At 46.1% G+C, this 19,846-nt stretch overlaps 1 long non-coding RNA gene across 4 annotated transcripts in view; it reads left to right on the top strand.

Moving 5' to 3' along the window:
* Positions 1-19,846, top strand: part of LOC309606018 — a 182,578-nt gene that overhangs the window by 15,221 nt on the left and 147,511 nt on the right. For 2 of the 4 annotated variants that reach the window (XR_014231600.1, XR_014231602.1), the window contains exon 2: positions 12,660-12,918. The exons of the other annotated variants lie outside the window; for them this stretch is intronic. This is a non-coding gene — a long non-coding RNA (uncharacterized lncRNA). The remainder of the gene's footprint in view (positions 1-12,659; positions 12,919-19,846) is intronic. 4 annotated transcript variants of the gene reach the window in all.

Below are 19,846 nucleotides of genomic sequence, written 5' to 3'. Positions count from 1 at the left end.
GTCATCATATAGGGCATTCCATCTGGAGTGTATGTGTGTGTAAAGCATAGGAGAGGATGGAGGTCTACTCTGTCCCAGGCAAAATGTGAGATTTCTCGTGGCTATGCCTCTGCCTTACTGTATCACCTTTGAAATACAATCCTATCCTTGTATGACCAGGGTTCAAGTCTCTCCACCTCTTGGGGACCCCCTCTTTTAAACATCCTCTTGTTTGTCAGTGTCAATCAGGATTCAAAAAATCTAACCATACCCAGGTGGGTCTTCCCAGCCCTAAGGGTGAGGGAGATGGAAGAGAGAAATTTTGACCTTTTTAAAAATTTTACATGAGTCTTTAATTAGAATTTTTCATCTTTGTTTCAAACTTCTGCTCAATCTCAACTTATACAGTTAGTATGACTATCCCCTTTGGAGTAAGAAAATGTTCAAGCCTTGATGACACAATTCATGGAAATTTCACTCCTTACCAACTCCTCACAAGTGTGGGCATAGTTTAGTTGTTACTTCTTTCAGGAAGTCTTCCCTGATTTCATTAAGTGGTGCTCCATTTATGAGTCTCTATAACACCTTCTACTCCCCGATGAGAGTGCTTATCATACTGGCAATTGCCTATTCTCATATCAGTCACCCCCATGGAACTGCAAGGTCTGTGAAAGCAGGGTCTATCTCATATCACTACCATCTAGAACATTCCCTGACACACATTAGGCACCTCAAGTAATACGTATTGAGTGAATGAGGTAGAGGGAAGGAACCACCTTCAACAACCAGGCAGATACCAAAACTAGCCTTCAGGCCCTACACTTAGAAGAGAGGATGGGGGACAAGACTGACCACATGGCTGTTTCTGATGTTCTATCCACCTGTGTCTATGACAGTATCAACACCTTGAGGACATGGACCAAGTCTTACACTTTTCTGCCCAATAATAAGGGAGTCTAATCTTCTTTCCCATCTCTAAGTGGCCATTAGAATATCGCCTGAGGTGTTCTGTTTGCATAACCCAGAAGACCTTGAGTAAAATGTTGCAAGGACACTGGGACAGACAGGCTTCCTCCAGAGCCCTGGGATGAATGCTGCAGAACATAGGTAAACAGGCATCAATGGGGATGACTTCCCAATGGGCAAGGACATCATTCATTGGAAGAAGAACATGTCTCAAGGTTTTGTCCTGAAATGACATTGTCAGCTGACTGGTCATGCTCATGAGGGACCCTATATGGTGCTACTCAAGGGTCCTCTAGCCCAGCAGTCCCAAACCTTTTTGGCACCAGGGACCGGTTTCATGGAAGACAATTTTTCCATGGACTGTGAGGAGGGGGAAGATGATTTCAGGATGATTCAGGTGTATTATATTTATTGTGCACTTTATTTCTATTATTATTACATTGTAATATATAATGAAATAATTATACAACTCACCATAATGCAGAATAAATGGGAGCCCTGAGCTTGTTTTCACTTGCCACTCACTGATAGGGTTTTGATACGAGTCTGCAAGCAATTGATTTATTGTGGTCTCTGTGCAGTCAGACCTCTCCGCTAATGATAATCTGTATTTGCAGCCGCTCCCCAGCGCTAGCACCACCGCCTCAGCCCCACCTCAGATCATCAGGCATTAGATTCTCATAAGGAGCGCACAACCTAGATCCTTCGCATGCGCAGTTCACAGTAGGGTTCGCGCTCCTATGAGAATCTAATGCCGCTGCTGATCTGACAGGAGGCAGAGCTTAGGCAGTAACGCGAGCAATGGGGAGCGGCTGTAAATACAGATGAAGCTTTGCTTGCTCACCTGTGGCTCACTTCCTGCTGTGCGGCCCAGTTCCTAACAGGCCAGGGACCAGTACTGATCCACGGCCCTGGGCTTGGGGACCTCTGCTCTATCCTAAGCACAGGAAATTTGCACCCCCTTAAAATCCTAACACTAGTAGAGGAAGCTGTCCTCAGATCAGGTAGCCAAGTTGGTAGAGGGAGAAAAGGCACACCAGCTCTTTGTTAAGAACCTCCAAGTGGGAGAAATGGCAACAGCCAGCAAATTTTCTGGTTACTAATTAAACCACAAGGGACTTCTAGGACCTGGCCAGGGGAAAAGAAGGGATATGGATAGAGGAAACACAGGAGCCCAGAAAACATGCCAAGAGAGGAAGCCAAGGAGTCAGAAATCACTGGTCCAGCCCTCCTGTTTTCTAAATATTTGACCAACACTTAGTCATCTTATATTCCTGAACTCCAGAAGTTCTTTGTCTATATGATGTAGAAAATAGGTCTTAATGTTGCAGGCTTGCTGTGGATATTAAAGGAGATTGCATTTTCACAGCCCCTGGCCCACAGTAAATGTTCAATACATGTGAATATTATTATCATCACCTAGGTAGGGACAGAACCAAAGTCAGTTTTCCTTCCTGTTCCAATGTGATCCCCCCACCTGAATGTTTTCCCCCCCACCCCAGCTGCTGTGGCCAGGGAATTTCAGGTTTTAATCTGGCTATTTTCCAATGCTGAATACACCACCTGAGCCCCATCCCCACCCTCTGTCTTTAAACTAGCACCTGGCACTCACAGGCCATGTACCTCTTTTCCATAAATTCAGGTTACATATATCTACTTGGGCTTATCTAGAACCTTCCCCGCTTGGACCTTGACCTTCTCCAGATCCAATCCAGCTTTTAAATTTTTATGTATAATCCCTATTCCTCCTGACCTCACTGGACCCTGCATCTGGACCCTCTGGCAAATGATTCCAAGCCGCCATCATGGACGCTGGCTTGGGTTTATCTGCCAGTGATCCTGGCTTCCTGCTTCCTTAATAAGAAGCTTTACCCTGGTCCTCAAGTCTGACACCCAAGGCCACAGCCAATCAGCCACTTGGCTTCCTAGTTGAACAACAGAATTCCCGGGTTCAGACACCTAGCCCGGAAATGGTGCCCAGTAAAAGTATATGGAATCCAATGGTTTCATGTCCATTTCTGCTTCATCACTGGAATGGGGCTCAGACCCTACCCCTAATAAGGCTAAAACCTCACAGGACATGGTCACCTGTCTTATACCAAAGGACAAGGAAGTTGCTCTTTGATAGACAAATGTAACTTCTCTGAAGAACCCAGGGAATAAACATATCCCAAACCAGTTTCAAGGTGTGACTGACACTAAATAAATTCATCTTCTTGGGGCTATGAGAAAAAGGTGAGGGAAGAAACTCATTGAACACCCACTATGTGCCAGCCATTTTCTTATGTAATCCATACAACACCCTATAACCTTGACAGTCCCATTTTGTAAATTGAAATGTAGTTGATTTACAATGTTTCAGGTATACAGCAAAGTGATTCAGTTATATATATATGTATTATTTTTTAAATTCTTTTCCATTATAGGTTATTACAAGATACTGAATGTAGTTCCCTGTGCTGTACAGTAGGTCCTTGTTATTTACCTATTTTATATATAGTAGTATGTATCTATTAATTCCAAATGCCCAATTTATCCCTCCCCCCACTTCTCCCCTTTGGTAACCATAAGTTTGTTTTCTATGTCTGTGAGTCTGTTTCTGTTTTATAAGTTCATTTGTGTCATTTTTTTCATATTCCACATGTAAGTGGTATCACATGACATTTGTCTTTATCTGACTTACTTCACTTAGTATGACAATCTCTAGGTCCATTTGACAGTCCCGTTTTTCAGGTGAGCTTTGAAACTCAGATCAGTAATTCACCCTAACAGTCACACATCAAGTGGCCAAGCCTGGACTCAAGTCCATATCTGTCTCCCAGCCCAGAGTCTCAGCACTCTTATTCCCCAATACTAGCCATAAAAATGGAAAGCTCACCTTCCAGAGGGCGCAGTTACCATAGAGAAATAATATCTCTCCTTGGCCACCACTCCCCGCTTCTCCTTCCCACTGAGGACTCTGTTGAGATCCTGGCCAGCCAAGAAGCAACTGGTCTTCTTAAAGCCCTTCCCAAGCCACGCACCCCCTACCTAGAAAGACAGTATACAGTATAGCACAGTCCTTAAAACTGATTCCAGAGCCAGGCAGCCTGGGTTCAAATCCTGGCTCCACCACTTACCAGCTGTGTGACCTTGGGTAAGGTAGGGTGTTTAGCTTTTCTGTATCTCAGTGTCCTCATCTGTAAAATGGGGGCAATAATAGTAAAATCTGTCTTGTAGGCCGCTGTAAAGATCAACGGAGTTTATACAAGTGCTGACACATAGTAAGGACTCAGTAAGTTCTAGAGACTCTTACTACAAGTTAATTTTACACTTTGATGAGGATTTTTAAATTTTTTTTTTCAATTTCATTGAGCAAATGAAGGAATGGAGGCAGAGAACTGTTACTAAGTGGCCCACGGCCACACAGCTCATCAGAGGCAAGGCTAGGATGAGAAAGAAAGGACTCCCGATTCCTCATTCAGGGCTCTCTCTTCTCCTGCTCACTGAACCAAGAGGCAGAAGAAGCAATTAAGCTGTTGATGCAAGGTGTCATCTCCTCTCCCCGCAGTTTACCCTGTCACATGAACCACAGGGAAGTCACCACAAACATCCATTTATTTATAAACCTACAACATTAACCTCTTCACTTAAAAGCCTCTTGGAAGCTTGCTGGTTAAAAGCATTTCAGATTCTGTCAGAGGAACAAGCTCACACTGACGTCTTAGCTCCATATGCCTTTGAAAACCTGTCCAGAACCCCCCTAATCCCTCACCAAGGGACGTTTCCCTGCACTCCATTCTTCTAAGGTTTCCACCGTTGGGTGTGGGTATTCTCTGAAAGCTCTCTCTTCTGACAAATTCCCATGCTTTGAGTCATGGCAAAAACGGAGGGAAATGAAGGCTGCCAAGGGTTTCGACATTTACATAAGCTCTTTTTTTTTTTTTTTTTAATAAATTTATTTATTTATTTTTGGCTGCATTGGTTCTTCATTGCTGCGCACTGGCTTTCTCTGGTTGCAGCGAGCGGGGGCTACTCTTCGTTGTGGTGCGCAAGCTTCTCATGGCGGTGGCTTCTCTTGTTGCGGAGCACGGGCTCTAGGCGCACAGGCTTCAGTAGTTGTGGCACATGGGCTCAGTAGTTGTGGTTCGCGGTCTCTAGAGCGCAGGCTCAGTAGTTGTGGCACATGGGCTTAGTTGCTCCGTGGCATGTGGGATCTTCCCGGACCAGGGCTCGAACCCGTGTCCCCTGCATTGGCAGGCGGATTCTTAACCGCTGCGCCACCAGGGAAGCCCTACGTAAGCTCTTAATCAGCCCTCCAGTTCATTACAGCAGGATGGATGGATTACACCATGGTCCCCAACCTTTATGGTACCAGGGACCGGTTTCGTGGAAGACAGTTTTTCCATGGGGCGGGGGGAATGGTTCAGGTTGTAATGCGAGCGATGGGGAGCGATGGGGAGCTGCAGATGAGGCGTCGCTCGCTCGCCCGCCGCTCACCTCCTGCTGTGCAGCTGGTTCCTAACAGGCCGCGGACCAGTACCGGTCTGCAGCCCGGGGGTTGGGGGACCCCTGGATTACACTGCTGTCCAAGCAAAGGAACGGGGTCTCGGGTCTGCTGTTTTGACTTAGAGAACACAGAGGGGTAGCTTCTCCCTGTCTAAGAGTTTTAATCTTGTGCTGCGTTTTTGTTTATTCATTCATTTGGTAAATATTTATTGGCTTCTTAACCTGGGGACTATACTTAGTGCCAGAGGTATAATAATAAGGAAAATAGATAGGACCTCTGGCTTCATGGAGCTTATAGTCTAAATGGGATGACCGACACTAATCAAAATAGAGGGTACCAGAGAGTGTGTAGCAGCGGGACATGAACTTGACCACATCTGGGGTCAGGGAATACTTCCCCTGGTAAATGATGTTTCACCTGTGATCCGAAGGTTTGGAAGTGGAACCTTCCAGGCAGTGTAGATGTAAACAGGATAGATGAAGTAGAGAGCTAGCAGGAAGTTGAAGACAGGAGATGAAGCCCGTGAAAAAGCACATCTTTATGGGAGAGCAACGGGAGGCCACTAAGAGGTTGTAGCCACAGTATACTTCCCCTCCCAGAACTCGCCACATAAACCAGGTATTTCAACTGCTGTTTCACTTGTCTGCCTTCCGTACTGGGCAGCGCCCAAGCCACCCAGGCACTGCCACATCCACAACACCTGGCACTGGGCAGGGCTATGTCATTTGTATGAAATGAGTAGATAAGTACAAAAGTGAGCAAATACTGAGTAATCCAGTATTACTGGATGGTTCCCCATTGTGTTTTGCATGTAGCAGGCTTCATTCAATGTTGGTGAATGAATAACTGAGTGTATCGTCTGATTCCAGAATTTATTTCTTCCTTTTGGCTTTTTTTTAATATACTTTTTTTTTTTTTTTTTTTTTGGCTGCATTGGGTCTTCGTTGCTGCGTGCGGGCTTTTTCTAGTTGCGGAGAGCGGGGGCTACTCTTCGTTGCGGTGAGCGGGCTTCTCATTGCGGTGGCTTCTCTTGTTGCGGAGCACCGGCTCTAGGCACCGGCTTCAGTAGTTGCGGCACGTGGGCTCAGTAGCTGTGACATGCAGGCTTAGTTGCTCCACAGCATGTGGGATCTTCCCGGACCAGGGATCGAACCCATGTCCCCTGCATTAGCAGGCGGATTCTTAACCACTGAGCCACCAGGGGAGTCCCTTAGCTGCTATTTTTTTTTTTTTCCTTTTCCCCCTCCTTGTTTACAAAGCCCAAAGAAAGATGACAGCAGTACAAAGATCAAGGATGAGGCAGTTGGTTTACAGGAGGGTATAGAAAAGTGAGAATCCAGGATTTTCCCTCCAGCTTCAATGTGAAAGGAAAACAAACAAACAAACAGAAACAAAACAAAAGAAAACCTGAGGTCTGTCCTAGACTGTCCAGGCTTCTGAGCAGTCTGAACCCTGTTCTCCTGGTCTGCCTGTCCCTCCCAGAGCTCAGAGCCCGAAACAGGCCAGGGGTTCCTGAGAGCACAGAAGCTGGCGTGAGCTGTGATGGTTCCTGAGCCCCAGGACGGCGGCTGTTCTGGGCACTTCAGGAAGTACTTGCTCCAAAAGGCCCTTCCAGCTATTGTTGCAAGGGCCAAGCCCGCTGGGCTGGCACTGGGACAGGCTGCCCCCTCCAGGCCAAGGGTCTCTCCAGGTCCCTGGGGGCCGGAAGGTGAAAGATGGGGTCAGCCAGCGAAGGATACTCAAACCAGGAAGGAGTCTTGGGCTTAAGTTTCTCCTTTCTTCAGGCCGTTAGTGCCAGGAGCTGGCCGCCTCTAGGTGAATTTCTGTCCATGCTGGCCAAGCACATGTTGATTAAAGATAGGCCAGATGCTGCCGGTGATGTCACAGCTGGGCCAGTGAGATCCATCCAGTGCCATGAAAGGAAGGTGGGCTTTGGAGTCGAGGCTCCAGGCTTGTATGCTGGCTCTGCCCCTCCGTGTGCCCTTGGACCCTTCTCCTCTCCTCTTTCTCTTCTATAAACAAAGAGCCTCTCAACCAGCTTGAGAGGTTAAGAGAATGAGCTGAGCTAAGATTGATGAACCTGTCAGGTACACAATGGCAGTGGGAAAATGCTAGTTTCCTTCCTCCTCCCAAGCAGCTGGACAAGGGCAGGTGGGTGGGGTCATGGCTGGGCAGTGTTCCTCCCTATCACAGGCTGCCGGCCCGGGCACTGAGCCCACTCCAGCCTGAGTTCTCCTGACAGCTGCCCTGCTTCTCTGCTTGGCCTTGCCCATGACTCCTGTTTGAACCAAGAAAAGCTTCTGCTCTGCTCCAGCCGCAAAAAATAACAAGAATGATGCAATATGTGTCTCTCACAGCCACCAGCCACGGAGAAGGTCTAGGCTTCCAGATCTCAGCCCCAAATCCATGCCAGGGTCGTAAATTGATGCCCTCGTGTTCCCATGAATCCCAGGTAACTCTTGTGCCATTGCTCCACCTGGCAGCAGCTTGGCCACCCCCTTGTCTCGTGACCAAGGCCACCAACCCAACCGCCAAGGCACGACATTGGCCTGGGGCAGGGAAAGTTTCCAAGTACATAGTCCCTGCAACCTGACCTTTACTAATAATAATAACATCAAAGTTTATCGAGTACTATGTGCCCAGCACTGTTCTGAGATCTTTCTATTAACTCATTAATCTTCATCAACACATTTTGAAGTGGGTACTGTTTATACCCCCATGTTACCAAAGGAGAAACTGAGTCTCGGGGGAACGACATCAGCATCATGGCAACTTAAGCCGTTCTTCCTCTCTCTCCCCCTTTTTTAACAACTAATTGTACATCCATCCATAAACAAAAGTGCCTTGTGGAGTTGTGAGGTTCAGGACCACACACCAAGGGGCTCAGGAGTACTCTAGCCCACCTGTACATCCAAAAGTAGTCAGACAGACCTTGGGAAGGGCTGTGGAAACTGAATCTCAGTTTACTTGCTGGCCCAAAACCACAGAATGAATGATTTGCAGGTAAAATTTGGACCCATGTCTGCAGCTGCCAAGTCTAGTGTTTTTTCCCGTCATGACACTGACTCCCAAACCAAATGCAACTGGCAACCAGGACCCTTTCAGAGCGACACTGCAAAATAGAATTTCCCCTAGCAAACCCGGCTTTTAAAACCCCAATCTAAGTTTGGTGAGCAAAGCAGAGTGTTCTTCGAAGGGAGAGAAGGCAGGAAGCGTGATGTGGTCAGCCCTCTCTGCCACGAGCTAGGAGTGTGGCCCTGGACCAGCCAGTGGCCCTCTCTGGTCTTCAGAATCCTCACCTGTAAGAGGAGATAAAATTAACCTGGCTTCTAGAGGAGATCCCTCCCAACGCTGGCATTCCAAGATTCCATGAAACAGCTGCCATTTATGAAGCATTTCCTCAGTGCCGGGTACTGGGCTGAGTATTTTTACATAATCACAAACTAATCGCAGCTCTTTGCCAGGCTCTGCTATAAGTACTTTCCCCAGTATTGTCTCATGTAATCCTCAGAACAACCCTAAGAGACAGGTATTACTGTCCCCTTCCCCTTTCAGGAAAGCGAGACTCAGAACGGTGATACAAATTCACCCAAAGTCACCCTGCCAGTGAGTGATGGGATCTGAACTCACTTGTCTGACTTTAAAACCCATGCTTCTCATCATCCGACTACTTACAGCACCTCCTCCGCCTCAAGCAGGGATGGATGCCAGGAAAAGGCACTGTTGTTTTTCACTTATCCAGATGGCTGTCCATCTGCAGTGGCCTTTTTTCCATTCCAATCATCCATCACAGTGGGACTTACACGGGTCAGGGGAACCCATGCCCGCTGCCCAGAGGGGCCTTCCTGCCAGCACCTCAACCACATCTGCAGAAAGCCCTGTCCTTGAAGATAAACTAATCCGGCAGGGGGAGGGGTGCCCGTTATTTATTTAGTCCCAGCCCTAAGGCTAAACTGGTGGCCTGGCAGTTCTGAGTGATTTCTCTGAGCTGAAAAGCCAACTCCAAGCACTGGGGTGAACAGATTGGGAAACTTGAGAACCACACAGACATCAGGGAAAATTCCAAGGACGGTTGCCTGTGGTGAAAGGGCTATATGGCCCAGAGTTCCTTCTCCCCGGGAGAACTTGAAAGTGGCCCCTCTTTCCTCTCCTCCCTCTCCCTGCAAAACTAAGTAAACCAAGAAACTGTAGGAAACAGCTGAGGGAGCTGGTGGCCGTTTGTGTCAGGGTGGTGGGTCATCCAGAAGTTGCTGACCCGCACTCCAGGGCAGAGCTCGCTGGCCAGGCACAAATCCCACTAATCCCCTGGCCTGTGCTGCCCCAGCTGAGTGCAGAGAGGAGCAGAGACGCGATTCCTCCCAGGCAGAGCAAAGGTATCCCGCAAGACTGTCGGGGAGCTGCGGATGGAACCATCCAGAAGCCGGCAGTTTGAACCAAGAAGCTTCCAGTAGGAATGCCTTTCTGGGAGGTCACTCACTACCCCCACGTTTACCTCACTGCACCAACTGTTTCCCTCCCCCAAAACAATTTCTAATTCATTTAGAGCCTTCTTCACTCTGACAACTGAAATGTCAAACAAACAAACAAACAAGCAGTAATTTCTGGGACAAGACCACTTCCGCAACCAGTGTGGACATGGGCAGAATTCCATTTCTTACCCATGGGAGGACTAGCCTTGACTCCCTACTGTGTGTTTTGGGCTGCACTGGTCACCGAGTATTAGCTCATTGGACTGCGACACACCTAGACCTCACCTGGTACATGTGGCCTCCAGTCACACTCGTGTCTTTCATTTCTGGGCCCCAGAGAGACAGTGGGCTTTGGAGTCACAGGATCTGATTTCAAGTCCCAACTCAGCCATTTTATTTCTTAGAGATCCTGAACAAGTCACTTACTCTTCCTGAGCCTTAGTTTTCCCATCTACAAAATGGGGCTAGTATGATCTACCTTGAAAAGGTGTTACAAGGCTCAAAAGAAATAATGTCAGTAGAAAGCATCTGACACATAGTAGGAAGTCTATAAATTTAATTCTTTCCCCCTACTTCTCATAGCAGGCGAAGGAGATCTTAATGAAAGATGAAAGAAGGAAGGAAGGAGGGAGAAATGGAGGGAGGGAGGGAAAATGAAGAAAAGAAAAGAAGAAAACAACCTTGCAACCCATACCCCACTCCCCTCAAGATTTACTGTGATTCCACCTTCATTTCCTAATCTCATTGCCTAAGCCCTAAATCCCTACACTCTGGTCCCTGGGCTAAAAAAAATGTCTGAAGTCCTCTCCTCCCCCATATCTATCAGGGTAGCTCTTAAGTGTATGCAAGGAGAAGGCAGACGGGGGGACAGTTCTGACCCAGGATGTCAAGTCCTGTAAATGCTTTCAGCCCACATGCCCTTGCTTTTGCTCCAGATCTGATGTCTCTGTGACTCAAGGCTCTGCAGTGATGTCCCCCACCCACCGATGCCAGAGCAACTTTTACCAATGTCCCTCTTTGGATGACCATTTCACATTCTTTCAAAGAAATTCTTTCTTTGAAAGAAATTCATCTCCCATCTATTTCCTCCCAAACCTACCTCCCACCCCTAAAAAGGCATTAATACCACAAAGAATGACCTCTTTTAGCAAAAGTGAGGAAGAGTTCAGGCTCTGAAGTAAAGCAGTGTGAGTTTGAATCTTGACTTTGTCACTTATGTGTGAGACCTTGGCCAGGTTACCTAACCACACCAAGCAGAATCTTGTCATCCACATGATGAGGACCCTACATTGTACCTCTCACTGGGCTACCATGAGGACTCATTAAGATCATTCATTTAAAATATTTACCATAGTATTTAGAACATAGTAAATGCACAGTATACAATTGTGTTTTTATGACCTGGCCATTAAAAATTTATAGACCATATGCATTCCTAAAATTCCAATTTTTGCAACTCCTATCCCCTGCCAAAAAAAAAAAGGACAAGGATAATAAAATTTAGAAAGGAAAATTTTCTAAGAATGTTTTTAAAGAAAAGCATGCAGATTGGTCAGGCTCAGCTCTAGACACTATACATAAATTCCCATTCAACCCTCATGTTGCCCTTTGGAGTAAACACTTCCCCCACTGGAGGGGTAAGTAGAGGAATGGTTGGGAACAGACTATCTGAATCTGAACTTTGACTTGGCCACTTAGCTGTGTGACCTGGGACAAGTGGCTTAACCACTCTGGGCCAATTTCTTTGTCCAGTAAAATGAAAATAATAATACCCATAAGGTGTTCATGAGGATTGAATGAGTTAATATATGCAAAGCAGTAAGAAAAGTGTTATGCATGTAGTAAACACTCAATACATCATGGCTACTATCACCTTTTACAGAGACTGACACAGAGATTCAAGGAGGTTAATTAGTGTATCCATGCTCACACGCTGGTAAGCGGCAGGAGCAGAATGTAAATCCAAGTCAACCTGACTCCAGAGCAAATAGAATGTTTATCCCAGCACTCTTTATCACATACCTGGTAAGAAAATATTTGGGACTTTTTCTAAGGAGAAAAGACAAGGTCAACAAAAGTGGAGCCTGGGCGTTAGGGAGAGTGATGGTATTTCTGGCAGAAGTAAGAAAGACAAAAAAGGGGAACTGGTTTGGGGAGAAAGATGGTCAATTACATTATGGCATTAGAAGCTAACTTGCACATAAAACAACACTGTTTTCGACTATATTGCCACCTGGGAGCACAGCAGGCATTCCAACTAGTTTGCAAACCCCCTTGTGGGAGCGGTCCAGACACACTGCATCAATTCTGCCGGGGCGTCACGGGGGCTGGGTGTTTCTGCGGAGCTGGTTTTCCCATGCACAGCCCCTCCCTGGGGTCCAGCCCTCAGGGAAGCATCGTTCCAAAACACTAAAGCAAATATGCTGTGCCTTTCTGCCAGGCCTGCTGGCTTCGGTGCACAAAACGTGAAATCCTGGTGCGTGGGGACAGCACAACGGTTAGGAAAGGCAGCAAGCAGGCCGGGGCCGGCGGGGTGGGCATTCAAAGCCTTCCGCTGACTCTCCTCAGCTGTGGGATTAGCAGTGCTTAATTTCTATTTTTTGTGTGTTTGCTTGAGCATTGAGCATCTATCGCTTCGGTGATTAGAAAAGAAGTGGTTGAGACAAAACAGAACACGGCATGTGGTCATCCCTGGGTTGGAGGATTACTGGTGATGCGTTGCTGCTCCTTTCCTTTGTGTGTTTTCTGGTTTACAGCATTTTCTGCTTTGAACACGTAATGCTTGGGGATTTAAAGAGAAAGAAGAACAAACGTTAGGAAAAGTCAAGCAAGAATGATTTCACGTGAGTGTGCGCTAACCACCTGGGCCTCCCTGGCTCCTGCCACACCTGCTGAAGACAGGATTAGGTCATGTCCTACCTCAGTGAAGAGGAGAACCTGCCAAGTTGGAGTGGCTGCTCTCCCAGGGGTATCGGGCACAGGTAACTCATTCCACCCACATTGCCAAGCTGAAAGGTGAGCGCGGTTTTTTTTAATCATTGTCTCTGTTCAACTGACTAGCCTGATTATCTTTTACTAAATGGAACAAAAAAAATGTTTCCACCTGATCAAAATTCATGCTGTGTCAATTAGCTCCATTCTTCAAACCCGGAAGGAAATGTTCACGTTCCCTAGAGAAACCTTTAAGGGCTGTTGCTTCAAATGCAAAGACATGTGAGCCCCACGGGGATATAATTTCTGCCAGGAAGAATAGACTGGGCCAAAGTCAAAGCGCTCATGTTTTGGGTTTCTTCTTTGGAAAGAAAAAAAAAGAGGAGAGAGGAAGGGGAGAAAGAAAGAAGGAAAGAAGGAAGGGAGGGAGGGAGAGAGGGAAGGAGAAGAATGGGGAGGGAAAGAAGTGAGTTAAGAAAATCAGGGTGAGTGGTGTTAACACTTAGAACGCAATGGTAATATCTAGAACAAAAAGGGCCTACAAAATGGCTCTTTCTACCTCTGATTTTTCGGATGAGAACACTAGACCCAGAAAGTTAAGTAATTCACCCATTTCAAGCTGTTATATGATGATAGAAACAAGATTAGAAGCCAAATTTCCCAATTCCGGACCTGGCCCACTTTCAGCTCCACACACCCTGCCTTCAGGTGCAGGGAGGTATGTGTGACCTACCCAGCTTATTACAAAGGCCTTGACATTTAAAGGATTAAACATTTGGATGATGCCTTGGGAGTATTCCTTCAAAGACAGTTCTCTCAAAAGAGGTGGATCAAAGAAGGCTGGTGGAAAGAGGGGTCTGTATCAGTTAGGGTGCTTTCAACTGCCAGCAGCAGAGCATCTGACTCAAACTGGCTTAAGTCATAAAGGGGATTTTGTGGGAAGTGCAACGGTCTGGCCACCTTCAGAGGAGGTCTGTTCCCGGCGGCTAAATTAAGTCACCAAAGATCCAGTTTCTCTCCATCTCCTTTGCTCTGCCTTTGGCAGCGTCCTCTTCCTGCCACAGCTCACTTCCCCTGTGGCCCTAACTCAGATACTCTCAGGATGGATCCCTTTCCTCCCCTGGACTTCAATTCCCCGATTAGTCCAACGATGGGGCTGGTCACTGAATGAGCTCTCAGAGCCCTTCCACCTCCAACAGTGTTTCTCAAAAGGTGGTCCACAGATCATCTGCATTTAAAAAAAAGTCACTTAGAATGTTTTGTTAAAACGTGCAGTTCCTGGGCTTCCCTGGTGGCGCAGTGGTTGAGAGTCTGCCTGCCAATGCAGGGGACACGGGTTCGAGCCCTGGTCTGGGAAGATCCCACATGCCGCGGAGCAACTGGGCCCATGAGCCACAATTACTGAGCCTGCGCGTCTGGAGCCTGTGCTCCGCAACAAGAGAGGCCACGATAGTGAGAGGCCCGCACACCGCGATGAAGAGTGGCCCCCGCTTGCCGCAACTAAAGCCCTCGCACAGAAACGAAGACCCAACACAGCCAAAAATAAAAATAATTAATTAATTAATTTTTTTTTAAAATTAAAAAAAAAAACGTGCAGTTCCTACGCCCTAGCCCAACCCCACTAAATCTTCATCTCCAAGAAACACGGGAATCTCTGGTTTCAACAAGCTCACCCAGAACACCCTTGTACCCATCGAAGTTGGCTAAGCTTTTATTCCCAAGGCAAGGGAGCCTAGAACAGAGAGCAAGCTGGCTGGTGAGCCACATCCTGCCTGAGAGCTCAGAATGGTTGTTACATTTTTAAAGCATTGTCTAAAAAAAAAAAATACTCATACAAAGAAGAATATGAAACAGAGACCTTCCATGGCTCACAAAGGCGAAACTATTTACTACCTGGCTCGTTTTGGAAAAAAGTTTGCCAACCCCTGGCCTAGAATAATGAGGTCATTGGATGGTGGAAAGAAAGGCAGGGGGTGAAATTGAGCAGTTTATAGGGCTGATGAGGCCAAGAATTCCTGGGAGCAGGAGTTTTCAATGTTCCATCAGCTCCACGGAGAATTGAGCAACGAGAAAAATAAAATGTGCTCAAGCTCTGGAACTTGGTTTGAAAAACATCTTTTCCAGGAAACCTCCTGGAGTCTCTGGTCAGGTCACTGTCGACGTCAGGGCCAGCAGGGGCTCAGTAAGGGCTCAGAAAGGATGGGGTCAGCGTGCAATCTCTTTGCTCTGAAAGCTCTCCACCAAACCATTGCGAACATTTGGGGACTAGCTGATTGTGGCGCCTTCCTGTGCCTTCCTCCAGCCACTGAGCAAACACCAAGCAGCTAAGGACACGATGCTGAGAGTGACGTCCTGGGTCGGAGAGGTAATTCCTCAGGGACTTGACCAGAAGTGATCCTAGTTCTTCTCAGACACAGGGCAAGAGCACCAGTGAGCAAGCCCATAGCTATGGGAGTCAGATGGACCTAAGGTCAAGTTCTGCCTGTGAACTTACTTGCTGTAATGACTTTAGTTTTGCACTAAGATAGCCACTAGCCCCATGTAGCTATTTATATTGAAACTCTTTAAAATTAAAGTTTTAAATTCAGGTCCTCTGTCATACTCATCACACTAACAGTCACTAGTCAACTCACTAGCTACCTGTGACTAATGGCTATCATATCAGACCATGCCAATGCAGAGCACTGCTACCACCATAGAAAGTTCTACTGGACAGCGGTGCTGTAGACAGTCTTCTGACAGTCGGTTCAAATCCATCCTCTGGCTTTCTTTCCACCACCCAATGGCCCCATTATTCTAAGCTCTATTGCCTTGGGAACATATGTTTATCAACCCAAGCCCCAATTTGCTCATTTGTAAAATGGGCATAATATCCATAGTATATCTACCTGTTGTGAGGATTACAGGTGATAGAACGAGTAGACTGATTAGCACAATACGTGGCACATAGAAAGTGCTCAATAAATGGCTCTTACTATTATCGTGTGCAAAAATCTTGCCCTCGGTTATTGCTAATACTCTCCCACCTGAGACCACTGGCCCTCTAGGCCAGTGGTCTCAAATTCTAGCATGCACAAGACTTACCTGGCGGGCTGGTTAAACCCCAGATTGCTGGGAGGGACCTACCTCCAGAGTTCCTGATTTAGTAGGTCTGGGAGCCTGTAATTTGCATTTCTAACAAGTTCCTAAATCTTGTTGATGCCACAGTTCTGGGAACCACACTTTGAGAACTGCTTCTATAGACAGCTCTTCATAAACCATTGCTGCCTCTTTTTTTCAGGGCAGGGGGCGGGGGTGGAGATGGTCGTCAGGGAGTTGTTATTTCTTTGTGAATATTGTCCTTTCCTGAACAAACCACACACTAAGTTATCCACCTGCCTTTGAACGGGCTAGTTGCTCTACCCCCAAGAGCTGCTTTAGCTGCCAGTTTTCCAGCCCCAATTCAGACTCTGATAAATAAACCTGGCCAGCAGCTTCCCTCTGACTCTCCACCCCTGAGTCATTCATTTCCCTGTGCTACGTCTTACATTTTGCTGGTTTGTTTGCTCTGCATAACAGTTATATGTTTCCCTGTGTGTATTTTCTAAGGTGTAGAAGGTGTTCCACTGGTGCTACCTGGGGCCAATTTCTGTGGTACATCAATCATTTTAGGTGGTACACAGAAACAAACAACACTGAACCAAATTCAATGAATTTGAATTGTTTTCAGTTCTTTCCAAACTCTGATTACATCAAGGAGAAAGTCTGGAGCTGATCTATTTCACCTCCTTGCTATTAACTCTCCAGCTCAGAGGCTGAGTCAGGTAATTCCATCATCCTCCTCATCCTCATCATCAAAACAATGGCAGCTGAAACTCATAGTGCTTTCTGTGTGCCCGGCAGTGTTCTAAGGGCTTTACATATATTTACATTAATTAATTCAGTTAATCCTCACAACCCTATGAAGCAGATAGAATCATGATTCCCAGTTTATAGGTGAAGAAACAGGCACAGAGAGGTTATGTGACTCACTCTTGGTCACACAGCTGGAAAGTGGGCAAACCAGGATTCCAACCTAGGCAGTGTATCCAGAGTGTGTGCTCTTAACCACAACAGTACTAACGTAGAGTTTAACAGTACTGTTTTGTTTTTACCCTTGTCTTCTATTTTGGCAAGTATAGTCTTTTTCTATTTAGCTGGTGATAAAAAGTCTGTTTTTGAACCTGAATTAATATATGATTAAAAAAAAAAGTGGGGCAAGTGAAGCACAGATATTTGGTGCATACTAGAACTGGTTCTTAGATAGAGCAGCTGTGAGGTAGCGTGCACATGACTGCTTTTGGAGTAACCAGTCCAATCAGACCATGAGCTTCTCAGAGGCAGGATCCTATCCGGGTCAGTCAGGGTCCAGCCAAGGAACAGATGGCACACTGAAAGCCTTATAAAAAGAGCGTAAGGAAGGTGGTATTTAAAGAGATGTGGGCAGGCAGGACTAGGGAATGGCAAGAGGTAGTGACATGCCAGGGAGTAGCCACAGAGGGAGGGTTCTACCACCCTGGAAGGAACAAGGGGCAAAGATGGTATTACTAGATTATCATGAGGAGTCACCCCACAGAAGATGTAGCCAAAGGAGAACCAGCTATGAGTGAGGAGGGCCAACCTGTTTCTCCTCTAGCCTTCCAAACTCTGTCCTGCCAGCTCCTGCTATAGATGAATCCAGCTGGAGGACAGAGGGCAAAAGAGCCTGGGGATGCCATCGATAAAGGTCAACCATACAGGCACAGAGCAGGGCAGAGGAAAGCAGGAATGAGAGTTCAGCAGCTCACAGGGGAGAACCAGTGCAACGGCAAGCACAGAGTGGTACACAAAGGGCATACGTCTAGGAAGTGTACCAGACACATTTGCTGCTTTGAATTGAACTGAACCGAATGTAGAAATCGGTTTTGAGTAAAGGGTGCTGTGTGCTAAAGGCAACTGGACCCTGGACCTCTAGGGTTTCACTTCCAGCGTATCTGGCCATCAGGTTTTACTGGCCTCTTGGGGCTTGAGTCACACACGTGCGGGAGGAGCGGAGTTGCTGGTGCATGTAAAGGGTTTCAAGCTGTAATTGTATCCTCCACCTCCTCAGAGTGTCTAGACGAGACTGTGAGAGCTGAGAAAAAGAAAAATGACTGCTGCTTTCTGTGGCCCTAGAACAAGTGGGAATTCCTGACGGAGGCGCTCTTCCCAGAGTACATAAGAGCAAATCTCCAGAAGCAGCAGGAGCCTAGGCCTGAGGGATGAAGACAAAAAGGGAAAAAACTCATTTAAGAGATCAATAGGAAGGGGAGTCCAGTCCTGCACTGACAGTAGGAAGAGGGAGGGATCCTGCTGATGCTTTCCAGGAAGCTTTTATATGACTTATTATTAGCAATGTTAATAAGATCTCATATTTATCACACATGCATTATGTGTTGGACACTGTGCTGAGCATCTTACATATTTTGCTGCATTTAATCTCCACACCACCCTATAAAGTGAGTAGTATTAACCCTATTTTTTTGTTAACATCTTTACTGGAGTATAATTGCTTTACAATGGTGTGTTAGTTTCTGCTGTATAACAAAGTGAGTCAGCTATACATATACAGATATCCCAATATCTACTCCCTCTTGCGTCTCCCTCCCACCCTCCCTATCCCACTCCTCTAGGTGGTCACAAAGCACCGAGCTGATCTCCCTGTGCTATACAGCTGCTTCCCACTAGCTATCTATTTTATATTTGGTAGTGTATATATGTCCATGCCACTCTTTCACTTCGTCCCAGCATACCCTTCACCCTCCCCGTGTCCTCAAGTCCATTCTCTATGTCTTTATTCCTGTCCTGCCCCTAGGTTCTTCAGAACCAACCAATTTTTTTTAAGATTCCACATATATGTGTTAGCACACAGTACTTGTTTTTCTCTTTCTGATTTACTTCACTCTGTAGGACAGACTCTAGGTCCATCCACCTCACTACAAATAACTCGATTTTGTTTCTTTTTATGGCTGAGTAATATTCCATTTTATATAAGTGCCACATCTTCTTTATCCATTCATCTGTCGATGGACATGAAGGTTGTTTCCATGTCCTGGCTACTGTAAATAGTGCTGCAATGAACATTGTGGTACATGACTCTTTTTGAATTATGGTTTTCTCAGGGTATATGTCCAGTAGTGGGATTGCTGGGTGGTATGGTAGTTCTATTTTTAGTTTTTTAAGGAACCTCCGTACTGTTCTCCATAGTGGCTGTATCAGTTTACATTCCCACCAACAGTGCAGCAGGGTTCCCTTTTATCCACACCCTCTCCAGCATTTATTATTTGTAGATTTTTTGATGGTGGCCATTCTGACTGGTGTAAGGTGATACCTCATTGTGGTTTTGATTTGCATTTCTCTAATAATTAATGATGTTGAGCATCTTTTCATGTGTTTGTTGGCAATCTGTATATCTTCTTTGGAGAAATGTCTATTTAGATCTTCTGCCCATTTTTGAATTGGGTTGTTTGTTTTTTTGGTGTTGAGCTGCCTGAGCTGCTTGTATATTTTGGAGATTAATCCTTTGTCAGTTGCTTCGTTTGCAAATGTTTTCTCCCATTCTGAGGGTTGTCTTTTCGTTGTGTTCATGGTTTCCTTTGCTGTGCAAAAGTTTTAAGTTTCATTAGGTCCCATTTGTTTATTTTTGTTTTTATTTCCATTACTCTAGGAGGTGTGTCAAAAAGGATCTTGCTGTGATTTATGTTATAGAGCGTTCTGCCTATGTATTCCACTAAGAGTTTTATAGTGTCTGGCCTTACATTTAGGTCTTTAATCCATTTTGAGTTTATTTTTGTGTATGGTGTTAGGAAGTGTTCTAATTTCCTTCTTTTACATGTAGCTGTCCAGTTTTCCCAGCACCACTTACTGAAGAGGGTGTCTTTTCTCCATTGTATATTCTTGCCTCCTTTATCAAAGATAAGGTGACTGTATGTATGTGGGTTTATCTCTGGGTTTTCTATCCTGTTCCATTGATCTA

Source organism: Balaenoptera borealis, assembly GCF_965194805.1.
Source record: "Balaenoptera borealis genome assembly, chromosome: 11".
Taxonomy (NCBI): Eukaryota; Metazoa; Chordata; class Mammalia; order Artiodactyla; family Balaenopteridae; genus Balaenoptera; species Balaenoptera borealis.
The sequence above is the reverse complement of the archived record's forward strand: the minus strand, read 5'-3'. Positions and strand labels throughout refer to the sequence as shown.